Source organism: Triticum aestivum, chromosome 7A (assembly GCF_018294505.1).
Source record: "Triticum aestivum cultivar Chinese Spring chromosome 7A, IWGSC CS RefSeq v2.1, whole genome shotgun sequence".
In the NCBI taxonomy this organism is placed as follows: Eukaryota; Viridiplantae; Streptophyta; class Magnoliopsida; order Poales; family Poaceae; genus Triticum; species Triticum aestivum.
The window spans coordinates 19,432,066-19,450,629 of NC_057812.1; the positions used below are offsets into that span (position 1 = coordinate 19,432,066).

Consider the following 18,564-nt stretch of genomic DNA (forward strand, 5'->3'; position numbering starts at 1 on the left):
CCATTGCAAATCACGAAAGCGACTACGCAGAAACCATCTCAGTACACTTGCATCTTTTGTGTTGAAACCTTCTCACATACACTTGATGTGGCCAAGGGGGAGGAGCTGGATTGCCTTGTCTTACTCGAAGGATACACTTTCGTAGTCCTTCCGGCTGAAGAGCTTGCTGGCTTCCTCCTTCAGCTCCTTCGACATCTCCAACAACACCTCCACGTCGGCGTCTTCCTCCGGTACTGATGGCTTTTTTGCAGATAGCTTCCTCATGGCCATGGAGATCAGCGGCACAGGAGGTTCAGGACATCAGCGGGGAGGGGCATCCAAGGAATCGCTGGTGTGCCCGCCACATGCCAAGCACGCGCAATCGCCGCCACCGCATGCCACGCACACACTACCACCGACAGATCCATGAAACATAGAGAGGAGGAAAGGCTGGAGAGTGAGTGCGCGATGGAGGCTACCACCGACACCCTCAATCGTTCGCCCATGACCTTGATCGGCAGTGCCGGCGCATGACGCGACGGCCACCCGGCGTGGATCCCTGCGTCGTGGCTCCCGGCGGCTCGTCTGGTGATCGCCCGGCCTCTCCACATGCGCTCTCCCGTGTCATCTGTCTCCGTCGACGGCATCGATCTTGATCTGATCTTTTTCTTCTCTCCATCTTTCTCTCGAATTGGAAAACGACATCGATCTCGATTTGATTATTTTTCTCTCGATTTGAGCTCTCGTTATTTGAGCAATGTCCTTGATCCCGCCGTCCGGGGGTGTCCTCCGTCCTGGTTCCGTTTCATCCTCGCACCGTCCTGATTATTTTTCTCTCGAGCAGATTTTAGGATTTTATTTTTCAATCGGTGGACGTGTCCCAGTCGAACGTTGTGGACCAATGGCTGATTTTTTTAAGGTTTCGTACAATGTAAAGAACGTTCCGTGCAACTAAACGACCGACGAAAAAAAGAACGAATCTGAGCCATTGATCCTTATGTTAACACAAAATTAACGGATATAAAGTGATGACAGATGAAGAACTATGAAAGCTTTCGTCCTTTATTATTAGGTAAAGATTCAATGACGATGATAGTAACACCTGTGCAGTCTTCCGTGCAAGATTCGTCTCTGACCTTTAAATGTTACCACGATCTACTTGATGGTCGTAAGGCCATTGGGTACGGATGGATTTTAAAAGGAAGACAGACAATGATGGTAAGAATTACCATTAAGAAAGCTTGACTTGTCGTTAAGATATTTTCCGACAAGTTCAAGGAGTTGATTACGGTGAGGTTTTCTCGCTCGTAGCGATGCTAAGAGTCTGTTGGAATTGGATTAGCAGTTACTGCATGATTGATGAAATCTTGCAGATAGGATGTCAAAACATTGTTTCCTCGACGTTATACTTGAGGAAAGGTTGTATGTGATACAACCGGAAGGTTTTGTCAATCCCAAAAGATGCTAATAAGTATGCAAAGCTCCAGGAATCCTTCTAAGGACTGGAGTGAGCATCTCGGAGTTGGAATGTATGCTTTGATGATGATCAAAATTTTGGGTTTGTACAAAGTTTATGAGAAACTTGTATTTCCAAAGAAGTGAGTGGGAGCACTATAGAATTTCTGATGAGTATATGTTGTTGACATATTGTTGATCAGAAATGACGTAGAATTTCTGGAAAGCATATAGGGTTATTTTGAAAGTGTTTTTCAATGGAAAGCCTGGATTAAGCTACTTGAACATTGAGCATCAAGATATATAAGGATAGATCAAAATGCTTAATAATACTTTCAAATGAGCACATACCTTAACATGATCTTGAAGGTGTTCAAGATGGACCAGTCAAAGAAGGAGTTCTTGCCTGAGTTGTAAGGTACGAAGTTAAGACTTAAAGCTCGACCACGGCAGAATAGAGAGAAAGGACGAAGGTCGTACCCTATGCTTAAGACGTAGGCTCTTCAGTATGCTATGCTGTGTACCGCACCTGAAGTGTGCCTTGCCATGAGTCAGTCAAGGGGTACAAGAGTGATCCAAGAATGGCTCACAGGACAGCGGTCAAAGTTATCCTTAGTAACTAGTGGACTAAGGAATTTTCTCGATTATGGAGGTGGTAAAAGAGTTCGTCGTAAAGGTTACGACGATGCAAGCTTGACACCTATCCGGATAGCTCTGAGTAGAGAGACCGGATACATATAATGGAGCAATAATTTAGAATAGCTCCAAGTAGAACAGTTGTTTGGAATAGCTCCAAATAGAGCGTGGTAGCTGCATCTAGGAGATGACATAGAGATTTGTAAAGCACACACGGATCTGAAAGGTTCAGACCCGTTGACTAAAACCTCTCTCACAAGCAACATAATCAAACATAAAACTCATTGAGTGTTAATCACATAGTGATGTGAACTAGACTACTGACTCTAGTAAACTCTTGGGTATTAGTCACATGGCGATGTGACCTGTGAGTGTTAATCACATGGCGATGTGAACTAGATTATTGACTCTAGTGCAAGTGGGAGACTGTTGGAAATATGCCCTAGAGGCAATAATAAAAGTATTATTATTATATTTCCTTGTTCATGATAATTGTCTTTTATTCATGCTATAACTGTATTATCCGGAAATCGTAATACACGTGTGAATACATAGACCACAATATGTCCCTAGTGAGCCTCTAGTTGACTAGCTCGTTGTGATCAACAGATAGTCATGGTTTCCTGGCTATGGACATTGGATGTCGTTGATAACGGGATCACATCATTAGGAGAATGATGTGATGGACAAGACCCAATCCTAAGACTAGCACAAAAGATAGTGTAGTTCACTTGCTAGAGCTTTGCCAATGTCAAGTATCTCTTCCTTCGACCATGAGAGCGTGTAACTCCTGGATACCGTAGGAGTGCTTTGGGTGTATCAAACGTCACAACGTAACTGGGTGACTATAAAGGTGCACTACAGGTATCTCCGAAAGTATCTATTGTTTTATGCGGATCGAGACTGGGATTTGTCACTCCGTGTAAACGGAGAGGTATCTCTGGGCCCACTCGGTAGGACATCATCATATGCGCAATGTGACCAAGGAGTTGATCACGGGATGATGTGTTACGGAACGAGTAAAGAGACTTGCTGGTAACGAGATTGAACAAGGTATTGGATACCGACGATCGAATCTCGGGCAAGTAACATACCGATAGACAAAGGGAATTGAATACGGGATTGATTAAGTCCTTGACATCGTGGTTCATCCGATGAGATCATCGTGGAACATGTGGGAGCCATCATGGGTATCCAGATCCCGCTGTTGGTTATTGACCGGAGAATGTCTCGGTCATGTCTGCATGTCTCCCGAACCCGTAGGGTCTACACACTTAAGGTTCGATGACGCTAGGGTTATAAAGGAAGCTTGTATGTGGTTACCGAATGTTGTTCGGAGTCCCGGATGAGATCCCGGACGTCACGAGGAGTTCCGGAATGGTCCGGAGGTAAAGATTTATATATGGGAAGTCCTATTTTGGCCACCGGAAAATGTTCGGGATTTTTCGGTATTGTACCGGGAAGGTTCTAGAAGGTTTCGGAGTGGGGCCCACCTGCATGGGGGGACCCACATGAACGTGGGTAGTGGGGGAAAGGCCCCACACCCCTGGTCAAGGCGCACCAAGATCCCCCCTTAGAAGGAATAAGATCATATCCCGAAGGGATAAGATCAAGATCCCTAAAAAGGGGGGATAACAATCGGTGGGGAAGGAAATAATGAGATTTCTTTCCTCCCACCTTGGGCAACGCCCCAATGGACTTGGAGAGCAAGAAACCAGCCCCTCCACCCCTATATATAGTGGGGAGGCGCATGGGAGCTATACACGAAGTTCTGGCACAGCCCTACCTCTCTCCCTACTCCTCCTCTCCCATGGTGCTTGGCGAAGCCCTGCTGGATTGCCACGCTCCTCCACCACCACCACGCCGTTGTGCTGCTGTTGGATGGAGTCTTCCTCAACCTCTCCCTCTCTCCTTGCTGGATCAAGGCGTGGGAGACGTCACCGGGCTGTACGTGTGTTGAACGCGGAGGTGCCGTCCGTTCGGCACTAGGATCATCGGTGATTTGAATCACGACGAGTACGACTCCATCAACCCCGTTCACTTGAACGCTTCCGCTTAGCGATCTACAAGGGTATGTAGATGCACTCTCTTTCTACTCGTTGCTGGTCTCTCCATAGATAGATCTTGGTGACACGTAGGAAAATTTTGAATTTCTGCTACGTTACCCAACAGTGGCATCATGAGCTAGGTCTATTGCGTAGATTCTTTGCACGAGTAGAACACAAAGTAGTTGTGGGCGTTGATGTTGTTCAATATGCTTACCGTTACTAGTCCAATCTTGTTTCGACGGTATTGTGGGATGAAGCGGCCCGGACCGACCTTACACGTACTCTTACGTGAGACAGGTTCCACCGATTGACATGCACTTGGTGCATAAGGTGGCTAGCGGGTGCCAGTCTCTCCCACTTTAGTCGGAACGGATTCGATGAAAAGGGTCCTTATGAAGGGTAAATAGCAATTGGCATATCACGTTGTGGTCTTGCGTAGGTAAGAAACGTTCTTGCTAGAAACCCATAGCAGCCACGTAAAACATGCAACAACAATTAGAGGACGTCTAACTTGTTTTTGCAGGTATGCTATGTGATGTGATATGGCCAAGAAGAATGTGATGAATGATATGTGATGTATGAGATTGATCATGTTCTTGTAATAGGATTCACGACTTGCATGTCGATGAGTATGACAACCGGCAGGAGCCATAGGAGTTGTCTTTATTTATTGTATGACCTGCGTGTCATTGAAGAACGCCATGTAAACTACTTTACTTTATTGCTAAACGCGTTAGTCATAGAAGTAGAAGTAGTCGTTGGCGTGACAACTTCATGAAGACACGATGATGGAGATCATGATGATGGAGATCATGGTGTCGTGCCGGTGACGATGATGATCATGGAGCCCCGAAGATGAAGATCAAAAGGAGCAAAATGATATTGGCCATATCATGTCACTATTTGATTGCATGTGATGTTTATCATGTTTATGCATCTTGTTTGCTTAGGACGACGGTAGTAAATAAGATGATCCCTTACAAAATTTCAAGAAGTGTTCTCTCCTAACTGTGCACCATTGCTACAGTTCGTCGCTTCTAAGCACCACGTGATGATCGGGTGTGATGGATTCTTACGTTCACATACAACGGGTGTAAGACAGTTTTACACAGCGAAAACACTTAGGGTTAACTTGACGAGCCTAGCATGTGCAGACATGGCCTCGGAACACGGAGACCGAAAGGTCGAGCATGAGTCGTATGGTAGATACGATCAACATGAAGATGTTCACCGATGATGACTAGTCCGTCTCACGTGATGATCGGACACGGCCTAGTTGACTCGGATCATGTGATCACTTAGATGACCAGAGGGATGTCTATCTAAGTGGGAGTTCATAAGATGAACTTAATTATCCTGAACATAGTCAAAAGACCTTTTGCAAATTATGTCATAAGCTCGCGCTTTAGTTCCACTGTTTAGATATGTTCCTAGAGAAAATATAGTTGAAAGTTGATAGTAGCGATTATGCGATCAGTAGAAAGCTTATGTCCTTAATGCACTGCTCAGTGTGCTGAACCCCAACGTCGTTTGTCGATGTTGCGAACATCGAACATACACGTTTTGATAACTACGTGATAGTTCAATTAAATGGTTTAAGTAGAGGCACCAAAGACGTTTTCGAAACGTCGCAGAACATATGAGATGTTTCGAGGGCTGAAATTGGGATTTCAGGCTCGTGCCCATGTCAAGAGGTATAAGACCTCCGACGATTTTCTTAGCCTGCAAACTAAGGGAGAAAAGCTCAATCGTTGAGCTTGTGCTCAGATTGTCTGAGCACAACAATCACTTGAATCGAGTGGGAGTTGATCCTCCAGATGAGATAGTGATGTTTCCCCAAAGTCATTGCCACCGAGCTGCTAGAGCTTCGTGATGAACTATAACATATCAGGGATAAATAAGATGATCCTTGAGGTATTCATGATGTTTGACACCGCGAAAGTAGAAATCAAGAAGGAGCATCAATTGTTGATGGTTGGTGAAACCACTAGTTTCAAGAAGGGCAAGGGCAAGAAGGGATACTTCATGAAACGGCAAATCAGCTGCTGCTCCAGTGAAGAAACCCAACGTTGAACCCAAACCCGAGACTAAGTGCTTCTGTAATAAGGGGAACAGTCACTAGAGCAGATTACCCTAGATACTTGGTAGATGAGAAGGCTGGCAAGGTCGATAGAAGTATATTGGATATACATTATGTTAATGTGTACTTTACTAGTACTCCTAGTAGCACCAGGGTATAAGATACCGGTTCAGTTGCTAAGTGTTAGTAACTCGAAATAAAAGCTACGGCATAAACGGAGACTAGCTAAAGGTGAGCTGACGATATGTGTTGGAAGTGTTTCCAATGTTGATATGATCAAGCATCGCACGCTCCCTCTACCATCGAGATTTGGTGTTTGCGTTGAGCATAGACATGATTGGATTATGTCTATCGCAATACGGTTATTCATTTAAAGAGAATAATGGTTACTCTATTTATTTGAATAATACCTTCAATGGTCTTGCACCTAAAATGAATGGTTCATTGAAATCTCGATCGTAGTGATACACATGTTCATGCCAAAAGATAGTAATGATAGTACCACCTATGTGTGGCACTGCCACGTAAGTCATATCGGTATAAAATGCATGAAGAAGCTCCATGTTGATGGATCTTTGGACTCACTCATTTTTGAAAAGTTTGAGACATGCGAACCATGTCTATTGGTATATATGCATGAAGAAACTCCATGCAAATGGACCGTTTGAACTCACTTGATTTTGAATCACTTGAGATATGCAAATCATACCACATGGGCAAGATGACTGAAAAGCCTCGGTTTCAGTAAGATGGAACAAGATAGCAACTTGTTGGAAGTAACACATTTTGATGTGTCCAATCCAATGAGTGCTGAGGCATGCAGTGAATATCGTTATGATCTTACTTCACAGATGATTCGAGTAGATGTTGAGAATATTTACTTGATGAAACACAAGTCTGAATTATTGAATGGTTCAAGTAATTTCAGAGTGGAGCAGAAGATCATTGTGACAAGAGGATAAAATGTCTATGATATGATCATAGAGATGAATATCTGAGTTACGAGTTTTGGCACACAATTAAGACATTGTGGAAATTGTTTCGCAATTAATACCGCCTGGAACACCATAGTGTGATGGTGTGTCCGAACATCATAGTTGCACCCTATTGGATATGGTGCGTACCATGATGTCTCTTATCGAATTACCACTATTGTCCATGGGTTAGGCATTAGAGACAACCACATTCACTTTAAATAGGGCACCACGTAATTCCGTTGAGATGACACCGTATGAATTATGGTTTAGAGATACCTAAGTTGTCGTTTCTTAAAAGTTTGGGGCTGCGACGCTTATATGAAAAAGTTTCAGGTTGATAAGCTCGAACCCAAAGCGGATAAAATGCATCTTCATAGGAAACCCAAAACAGTTGGGTATACCTCCTAATTCAGATCCGAAAGCAATATGGATTGTTTCTTGAATCGGGTCCTTTCTCGAGGAAAAGTTTCTCTCGAAAGAATTGAGTGGGAGGATGGTGGAAACTTGATGAGGTTATTGAACCGTCTCTTCAACTAGTGTGTGGCAGGGCACAGGAAGTTGTTCCTGTGGCACCTACACCAATTGAAGTGGAAGCTTGTGATGTTGATCATGAAACTTCGGATCAAGTCACTACCAAACCTCGTGGGATGACAAGGATACGTACTACATCAGAGTGGTACGTAATCCTGTCTTGGAAGTCATGTTGCTGGACAACAATGAACCTACGAGCTATGGAGAAGCAATGGTGGGCCCGGATTCCGATAAATGGCTCGAGGCCATAAAATCCGAGAACGGATCCATGACTTTGGAAGAAATACTTGATGGTCGTAAGGCCATTGGGTACGGATGGATTTTAAAAGGAAGACAGACAATGATGGTAAGAATTACCATTAAGAAAGCTCGACTTGTCGTTAAGATATTTTCCGACAAGTTCAAGGAGTTGATTACGGTGAGGTTTTCTCACTCGTCGCGATGCTAAGAGTCTGTTGGAATTGGATTAGCAGTTACTGCATGATTGATGAAATCTTGCAGATAGGATGTCAAAACATTGTTTCCTCGACGGTATACTTGAGGAAAGGTTGTATGTGATACAACCGGAAGGTTTTGTCAATCCCAAAAGATGCTAATAAGTATGCAAAGCTCCAGGAATCCTTCTAAGGACTGGAGTGAGCATCTCGGAGTTGGAATGTATGCTTTGATGATGATCAAAATTTTGGGTTTGTACAAAGTTTATGAGAAACTTGTATTTCCAAAGAAGTGAGTGGGAGCACTATAGAATTTCTGATGAGTATATGTTGTTGACATATTGTTGATCAGAAATGACGTAGAATTTCTGGAAAGCATATAGGGTTATTTTGAAAGTGTTTTTCAATGGAAAGCCTGGATTAAGCTACTTGAACATTGAGCATCAAGATCTATAAGGATAGATCAAAATGCTTAATAATACTTTCAAATGAGCACATACCTTGACATGATCTTGAAGGTGTTCAAGATGGACCAGTCAAAGAAGGAGTTCTTGCCTGAGTTGTAAGGTACGAAGTTAAGACTTAAAGCTCGACCACGGCAGAATAGAGAGAAAGGACGAAGGTCGTCCCCTATGCTTAAGACATAGGCTCTTCAGTATGCTATGTTGTGTACCGCACCTGAAGTGTGCCTTGCCATGAGTCAGTCAAGGGGTACAAGAGTGATCCAAGAATGGCTCACAGGACAGCGGTCAAAGTTATCCTTAGTAACTAGTGGACTAAGGAATTTTCTCGATTATGGAGGTGGTAAAAGAGTTCGTCGTGAATGGTTACGACGATGCAAGCTTGACACCTATCCGGATAGCTCTGAGTAGAGAGACCGGATACATATAATGGAGCAATAATTTAGAATAGCTCCAAGTAGAACAGTTGTTTGGAATAGCTCCAAATAGAGCGTGGTAGCTGCATCTAGGAGATGACATAGAGATTTGTAAAGCACACACGGATCTGAAAGGTTCAGACCCGTTGACTAAAACCTCTCTCACAAGCAACATGATCAAACCTAAAACTCATTGAGTATTAATCACATAGTGATGTGAACTAGATTACTGATTCTAGTAAACTCTTGGGTGTTAGTCACATGGCGATGTGACCTGTGAGTGTTAATCACATGGCGATGTGAACTAGATTATTGACTCTAGTGCAAGTGGGAGACTGTTGGAAATATGCCCTAGAGGCAATAATAAAAGTATTATTATTATATTTCCTTGTTCATGATAATTGTCTTTTATTCATGCTATAACTGTATTATCCGGAAATCGTAATACACGTGTGAATACATAGACCACAATATGTCCCTAGTGAGCCTCTAGTTGACTAGCTCGTTGTGATCAACAGATAGTCATGGTTTCCTGGCTATGGACATTGGATGTCGTTGATAACGGGATCACATCATTAGGAGAATGATGTGATGGACAAGACCCAATCCTAAGACTAGCACAAAAGATCGTGTAGTTCATTTGCTAGAGCTTTGCCAATGTCAAGTATCTCTTCCTTCGACCATGAGAGCGTGTAACTCCTGGATACCGTAGGAGTGCTTTGGGTGTATCAAACGTCACAACGTAACTGGGTGACTATAAAGGTGCACTACAGGTATCTCCGAAAGTATCTATTGTTTTATGCGGATCGAGACTGGGATTTGTCACTCCGTGTAAACGGAGAGGTATCTCTGGGCCCACTCGGTAGGACATCATCATATGCGCAATGTGACCAAGGAGTTGATCACGGGATGATGTGTTACGGAACGAGTAAAGTGACTTGCCGGTAACGAGATTGAACAAGGTATTGGATACCGACGATCGAATCTCGGGCAAGTAACATACCGATAGACAAAGGGAATTGAATACGGGATTGATTAAGTCCTTGACATCGTGGTTCATCCGATGAGATCATCGTGGAACATGTGGGAGCCATCATGGGTATCCAGATCCCGCTGTTGGTTATTGACCGGAGAACGTCTCGGTCATGTCTGCATGTCTCCCGAACCCGTAGGGTCTACACACTTAAGGTTCGATGACGCTAGGGTTATAAAGGAAGCTTGTATGTGGTTACCGAATGTTGTTCGGAGTCCCGGATGAGATCCCGGACGTCACGAGGAGTTCCGGAATGGTCCGGAGGTAAAGATTTATATATGGGAAGTCCTATTTTGGCCACCGGAAAATGTTCGGGATTTTTCGGTATTGTACCGGGAAGGTTCTAGAAGGTTCCGGAGTGGGGCCCACCAGCATGGGGGGACCCACATGAACGTGGGTAGTGGGGGAAAGGCCCCACACCCCTGGTCAAGGTGCACCAAGATCCCCCCTTAGAAGGAATAAGATCATATCCCGAAGGGATAAGATCAAGATCCCTAAAAAGGGGGGATAACAATCGGTGGGGAAGGAAATAATGAGATTTCTTTCCTCCCACCTTGGCCAACGCCCCAATGGACTTGGAGGGCAAGAAACCAGCCCCTCCACCCCTATATATAGTGGGGAGGCGCATGGGAGCTATACACGAAGTTCTGGCACAACCCTACCTCTCTCCCTACTCCTCCTCTCCCATGGTGCTTGGCGAAGCCCTGCTGGATTGCCACGCTCCTCCACCACCACCACGCCGTTGTGCTGCTGTTGGATGGAGTCTTCCTCAACCTCTCCCTCTCTCCTTGCTGGATCAAGGCGTGGGAGACGTCACCGGGCTGTACGTGTGTTGAACGCGGAGGTGCCGTCCGTTCGGCACTAGGATCATCGGTGATTTGAATCACGACGAGTACGACTCCATCAACCCCGTTCACTTGAACGCTTCCGCTTAGCGATCTACAAGGGTATGTAGATGCACTCTCTTTCTACTCGTTGCTGGTCTCTCCATAGATAGATCTTGGTGACACGTAGGAAAATTTTGAATTTCTGCTACGTTACCCAACAGTGGCATCATGAGCTAGGTCTATTGCGTAGATTCTTTGCACGAGTAGAACACAAAGTAGTTGTGGGCGTTGATGTTGTTCAATATGCTTACCGTTACTAGTCCAATCTTGTTTCGACGGTATTGTGGGATGAAGCGGCCCGGACCGACCTTACACGTACTCTTACGTGAGACAGGTTCCACCGATTGACATGCACTTGGTGCATAAGGTGGCTAGCGGGTGCCAGTCTCTCCCACTTTAGTCGGAACGGACTCGATGAAAAGGGTCCTTATGAAGGTTAAATAGCAATTGGCATATCACGTTGTGGTCTTGCGTAGGTAAGAAACGTTCTTGCTAGAAACCCATAGCAGCCACGTAAAACATGCAACAACAATTAGAGGACGTCTAACTTGTTTTTGCAGGGTATGCTATGTGATGTGATATGGCCAAGAAGAATGTGATGAATGATATGTGATGTATGAGATTGATCATGTTCTTGTAATAGGATTCACGACTTGCATGTCGATGAGTATGACAACCGGCAGGAGCCACAGGAGTTGTCTTTATTTATTGTATGACCTGCGTGTCATTGAAGAACGCCATGTAAACTACTTTACTTTATTGCTAAACGCGTTAGTCATAGAAGTAGAAGTAGTCGTTGGCGTGACAACTTCATGAAGACACGATGATGGAGATCATGATGATGGAGATCATGGTGTCGTGCCGGTGACGATGATGATCATGGAGCCCCGAAGATGAAGATCAAAAGGAGCAAAATGATATTGGCCATATCATGTCACTATTTGATTGCATGTGATGTTTATCATGTTTATGCATCTTGTTTGCTTAGGACGACGGTAGTAAATAAGATGATCCCTTACAAAATTTCAAGAAGTGTTCTCCCCTAACTGTGCACCGTTGCTACAGTTCGTCGCTTCTAAGCACCACGTGATGATCGGGTGTGATGGATTCTTACGTTCACATACAACGGGTGTAAGACAGTTTTACATAGCAAAAACACTTAGGGTTAACTTGACGAGCCTAGCATGTGCAGACATGGCCTCGGAACACGGAGACCGAAAGGTCGAGCATGATTCGTATGGTAGATACGATCAACATGAAGATGTTCACCGATGATGACTAGTCCGTCTCACGTGATGATCGGACACGGCCTAGTTGACTCGGATCATGTGATCACTTAGATGACCAGAGGGATGTCTATCTAAGTGGGAGTTCATAAGATGAACTTAATTATCCTGAACATAGTCAAAAGACCTTTTGCAAATTATGTCGTAAGCTCGCGCTTTAGTTCCACTGTTTAGATATGTTCCTAGAGAAAATATAGTTGAGAGTTGATAGTAGCGATTATGCGATCAGTAGAAAGCTTATGTCCTTAATGCACCGCTCAGTGTGCTGAACCCCAACGTCGTTTTCGATGTTGCGAACATCGGACATACACGTTTTGATAACTACGTGATAGTTCAATTAAATGGTTTAAGTAGAGGCACCAAAGACGTTTTCGAAACGTCGCGGAACATATGAGATGTTTCGAGGGCTGAAATTGGGATTTCAGGCTCGTGCCCACATCAAGAGGTATAAGACCTTCGACGATTTTCTTAGCCTGCAAACTAAGGGAGAAAAGCTCAATCGTTGAGCTTGTGCTCAGATTGTCTGAGCACAACAATCACTTGAATCGAGTGGGAGTTGATCCTCCAGATGAGATAGTGATGTTTCCCCAAAGTCATTGCCACCGAGCTGCTAGAGCTTCATGATGAACTATAACATATCAGGGATAAATAAGATGATCCTTGAGGTATTCACGATGTTTGACACCGCGAAAGTAGAAATCAAGAAGGAGCATCAATTGTTGATGGTTGGTGAAACCACTAGTTTCAAGAAGGGCAAGGGCAAGAAGGGATACTTCATGAAACGGCAAATCAGCTGCTGCTCCAGTGAAGAAACCCAAGGTTGAACCCAAACCCGAGACTAAGTGCTTCTGTAATAAGGGGAACAGTCACTAGAGCAGAATTACCCTAGATACTTGGTAGATGAGAAGGCTGGCAAGGTCGATAGAAGTATATTGGATATACATTATGTTAATGTGTACTTTACTAGTACTCCTAGTAGCACCAGGGTATAAGATACTGGTTCGGTTGCTAAGTGTTAGTAACTCGAAATAAAAGCTACGGCATAAACGGAGACTAGCTAAAGGTGAGCTGACGATATGTGTTGGAAGTGTTTCCAATGTTGATATGATCAAGCATCGCACGCTCCCTCTACCATCGAGATTTGGTGTTTGCGTTGAGCATAGACATGATTGGATTATGTCTATCGCAATACGGTTATTCATTTAAAGAGAATAATGGTTACTCTATTTATTTGAATAATACCTTCAATGGTCTTGCACCTAAAATGAATGGTTCATTGAAATCTCGATCGTAGTGATACACATGTTCATGCCAAAAGATAGTAATGATAGTACCACCTATGTGTGGCACTGCCACGTAAGTCATATCGGTATAAAATGCATGAAGAAGCTCCATGTTGATGGATCTTTGGACTCACTCATTTTTGAAAAGTTTGAGACATGCGAACCATGTCTATTGGTATATATGCATGAAGAAACTCCATGCAAATGGACCGTTTGAACTCACTTGATTTTGAATCACTTGAGATATGCAAATCATACCACATGGGCAAGATGACTGAAAAGCCTCGGTTTCAGTAAGATGGAACAAGATAGCAACTTGTTGGAAGTAACACATTTTGATGTGTCCAATCCAATGAGTGCTGAGGCATGCAGTGAATATCGTTATGATCTTACTTCACAGATGATTCGAGTAGATGTTGAGAATATTTACTTGATGAAACACAAGTCTGAATTATTGAATGGTTCAAGTAATTTCAGAGTGAAGCAGAAGATCATTGTGACAAGAGGATAAAATGTCTATGATATGATCATAGAGATGAATATCTGAGTTACGAGCTTTGGCACACAATTAAGACATTTTGGAAATTGTTTCGCAATTAATACCGCCTGGAACACCATAGTGTGATGGTGTGTCCGAACATCATAGTTGCACCCTATTGGATATGGTGCGTACCATGATGTCTCTTATCAAATTACCACTATTGTCCATGGGTTAGGCATTAGAGACAACCACATTCACTTTAAATAGGGCACCAAGTAATTCCGTTGAGATGACACCGTATGAATTATTGTTTAGAGATACCTAAGTTGTCGTTTCTTAAAAGTTTGGGGCTGCGACGCTTATATGAAAAAGTTTCAGGTTGATAAGCTCGAACCCAAAGCGGATAAAATGCATCTTCATAGGAAACCCAAAACAGTTGGGTATACCTCCTAATTCAGATCCGAAAGCAATATGGATTGTTTCTTGAATCGGGTCCTTTCTCGAGGAAAAGTTTCTCTCGATAGAATTGAGTGGGAGGATGGTGGAAACTTGATGAGGTTATTGAACCGTCTCTTCAACTAGTGTGTGGCAGGGCACAGGAAGTTGTTCCTGTGGCACCTACACCAATTGAAGTGGAAGCTTGTGATGTTGATCATGAAACTTCGGATCAAGTCACTACCAAACCTCGTGGGATGACAAGGATACGTACTACATCAGAGTGGTACGTAATCCTGTCTTGGAAGTCATGTTGCTGGACAACAATGAACCTACGAGCTATGGAGAAGCAATGGTGGGCCCGGATTCCGATAAATGGCTCGAGGCCATAAAATCCGAGAACGGATCCATGACTTTGGAAGAAATACTTGATGGTCGTAAGGCCATTGGGTACGGATGGATTTTAAAAGGAAGACAGACAATGATGGTAAGAATTACCATTAAGAAAGCTCGACTTGTCGTTAAGATATTTTCCGACAAGTTCAAGGAGTTGATTACGGTGAGGTTTTCTCACTCGTAGCGATGCTAAGAGTCTGTTGGAATTGGATTAGCAGTTACTGCATGATTGATGAAATCTTGCAGATAGGATGTCAAAACATTGTTTCCTCGACGTTATACTTGAGGAAAGGTTGTATGTGATACAACCGGAAGGTTTTGTCAATCCCAAAAGATGCTAATAAGTATGCAAAGCTCCAGGAATCCTTCTAAGGACTGGAGTGAGCATCTCGGAGTTGGAATGTATGCTTTGATGATGATCAAAATTTTGGGTTTGTACAAAGTTTATGAGAAACTTGTATTTCCAAAGAAGTGAGTGGGAGCACTATAGAATTTCTGATGAGTATATGTTGTTGACATATTGTTGATCAGAAATGACGTAGAATTTCTGGAAAGCATATAGGGTTATTTTGAAAGTGTTTTTCAATGGAAAGCCTGGATTAAGCTACTTGAACATCGAGCATCAAGATCTATAAGGATAGATCAAAATGCTTAATAATACTTTCAAATGAGCACATACCTTGACATGATCTTGAAGGTGTTCAAGATGGACCAGTCAAAGAAGGAGTTCTTGCCTGAGTTGTAAGGTACGAAGTTAAGACTTAAAGCTCGACCACGGCAGAATAGAGAGAAAGGACGAAGGTCGTCCCCTATGCTTAAGACGTAGGCTCTTCAGTATGCTATGATGTGTACCGCACCTGAAGTGTGCCTTGCCATGAGTCAGTCAAGGGGTACAAGAGTGATCCAAGAATGGCTCACAGGACAGTGGTCAAAGTTATCCTTAGTAACTAGTGGACTAAGGAATTTTCTCGATTATGGAGGTGGTAAAAGAGTTCGTCGTAAAGGTTACGACGATGCAAGCTTGACACCTATCCGGATAGCTCTGAGTAGAGAGACCGGATACATATAATGGAGCAATAATTTAGAATAGCTCCAAGTAGAACAGTTGTTTGGAATAGGTCCAAATAGAGCGTGGTAGCTGCATCTAGGAGATGACATAGAGATTTGTAAAGCACACACAGATCTGAAAGGTTCAGACCCGTTGACTAAAACCTCTCTCACAAGAAACATGATCAAACATAAAACTCATTGAGTGTTAATCACATAGTGATGTGAACTAGACTACTGACTCTAGTAAACTCTTGGGTATTAGTCACATGGCGATGTGACCTGTGAGTGTTAATCACATGGCGATGTGACCTGTGAGTGTTAATCACATGGCGATGTGAACTAGATTATTGACTCTAGTGCAAGTGGGAGACTGTTGGAAATATGCCCTAGAGGCAATAATAAAAGTATTATTATTATATTTCCTTGTTCATGATAATTGTCTTTTATTCATGCTATAACTGTATTATCCGGAAATCGTAATACACGTGTGAATACATAGACCACAATATGTCCCTAGTGAGCCTCTAGTTGACTAGCTCGTTGTGATCAACAGATAGTCATGGTTTCCTGGCTATGGACATTGGATGTCGTTGATAACGGGATCACATCATTAGGAGAATGATGTGATGGACAAGACCCAATCCTAAGACTAGCACAAAAGATCGTGTAGTTCATTTGCTAGAGCTTTGCCAATGTCAAGTATCTCTTCCTTCGACCATGAGAGCGTGTAACTCCTGGATACCGTAGGAGTGCTTTGGGTGTATCAAACGTCACAACGTAACTGGGTGACTATAAAGGTGCACTACAAGTATCTCCGAAAGTATCTATTGTTTTATGCGGATCGAGACTGGGATTTGTCACTCCGTGTAAACGGAGAGGTATCTCTGGGCCCACCCGGTAGGACATCATCATATGCGCAATGTGACCAAGGAGTTGATCACGGGATGATGTGTTACGGAACGAGTAAAGAGACTTGCCGGTAACGAGATTGAACAAGGTATTGGATACCGACGATCGAATCTCGGGCAAGTAACATACCGATAGACAAAGGGAATTGAATACGGGATTGATTAAGTCCTTGACATCGTGGTTCATCCGATGAGATCATCGTGGAACATGTGGAAGCCATCATGGGTATCCAGATCCCGCTGTTGGTTATTGACCGGAGAACGTCTCGGTCATGTCTGCATGTCTCCCGAACCCGTAGGGTCTACACACTTAAGGTTCGATGACGCTAGGGTTATAAAGGAAGCTTGTATGTGGTTACCGAATGTTGTTCGGAGTCCCGGATGAGATCCCGGACGTCACGAGGAGTTCCGGAATGGTCCGGAGGTAAAGATTTATATATGGGAAGTCCTATTTTGGCCACCGGAAAATGTTCGGGATTTTTCGGTATTGTACCGGGAAGGTTCTAGAAGGTTCCGGAGTGGGGCCCACCTGCATGGGGGGACCCACATGAACGTGGGTAGTGGGGGAAAGGCCCCACACCCCTGGTCAAGGCGCACCAAGATCCCCCCTTAGAAGGAATAAGATCATATCCCGAAGGGATAAGATCAAGATCCCTAAAAAGGGGGGATAACAATCGGTGGGGAAGGAAATAATGAGATTTCTTTCCTCCCACCTTGGCCAACGCCCCAATGGACTTGGAGGGCAAGAAACCAGCCCCTCCACCCCTATATATAGTGGGGAGGCGCATGGGAGCTATACACGAAGTTCTGGCACAGCCCTACCTCTCTCCCTACTCCTCCTCTCCCATGGTGCTTGGCGAAGCCCTGCTGGATTGCCACGCTCCTCCACCACCACCACGCCGTTGTGCTGCTGTTGGATGGAGTCTTCCTCAACCTCTCCCTCTCTCCTTGCTGGATCAAGGCGTGGGAGACGTCACCGGGCTGTACGTGTGTTGAACGCGGAGGTGCCGTCCGTTCGACACTAGGATCATCGGTGATTTGAATCACGACGAGTACGACTCCATCAACCCCGTTCACTTGAACGCTTCCGCTTAGCGATCTACAAGGGTATGTAGATGCACTCTCTTTCTACTCGTTGCTGGTCTCTCCGTAGATAGATCTTGATGACACGTAGGAAAATTTTGAATTTCTGCTACGTTCCCCAACAGTGGTATCCAATGCTGGATCATCCACTAGCTGCTGCAGCTGCTGAGACCCCCTTTGCTGGCTAAGTGAGTCGATCTGCTCCTGCTGCCGCTGGAATTTAGCTGCCAATTCCGCTTAACTTGCTTCTAGGCCTTGAAGGCGTTCATAGTCCCGCTTCATCTGCTCCTCCTCCATCTTCCTCTTCTCGTCCTCCGCAATCTTCTTTCTCGCACGGGTTCTGTAGTCGGCATTCCAGTCCGAAAACCCCTCGTACCACGGAATAGCGCCCTTGCCTCGTGTTCTTCCCGGGTGTTCACGATTTCCCAGGGCACGCGTAAGCTCGTCGTTCTCTCTGTTGGGCTGGAACACCCCCGATCGAGCCTCTTCTATTGCAACAAGTAGCGCATCGTCGGCTCCGTTCAGACATGCCTTCGTCGAAACATTGCCTGTCTTCGGGTCCAACTCCCCCCCATGCGCATAGAACCAAGTCCTGCACCTGGGGGGCCAGCTCTTAGTAACCGGAGTGACACTTGCATCCTCCATCTCTTTCTCAGACTTATCCCACTTAGGCATTGCCACTGCGTAGCCACCTGGCCCCAGCTT

General features: G+C 44.3%; 1 pseudogene; it reads left to right on the forward strand.

The window, feature by feature from the left end:
* The first annotated feature begins 268 nt into the window (after positions 1-268).
* Positions 269-18,564, forward strand: part of LOC123152839 (disease resistance protein RPM1-like) — a 48,810-nt pseudogene continuing 30,514 nt past the window's right edge.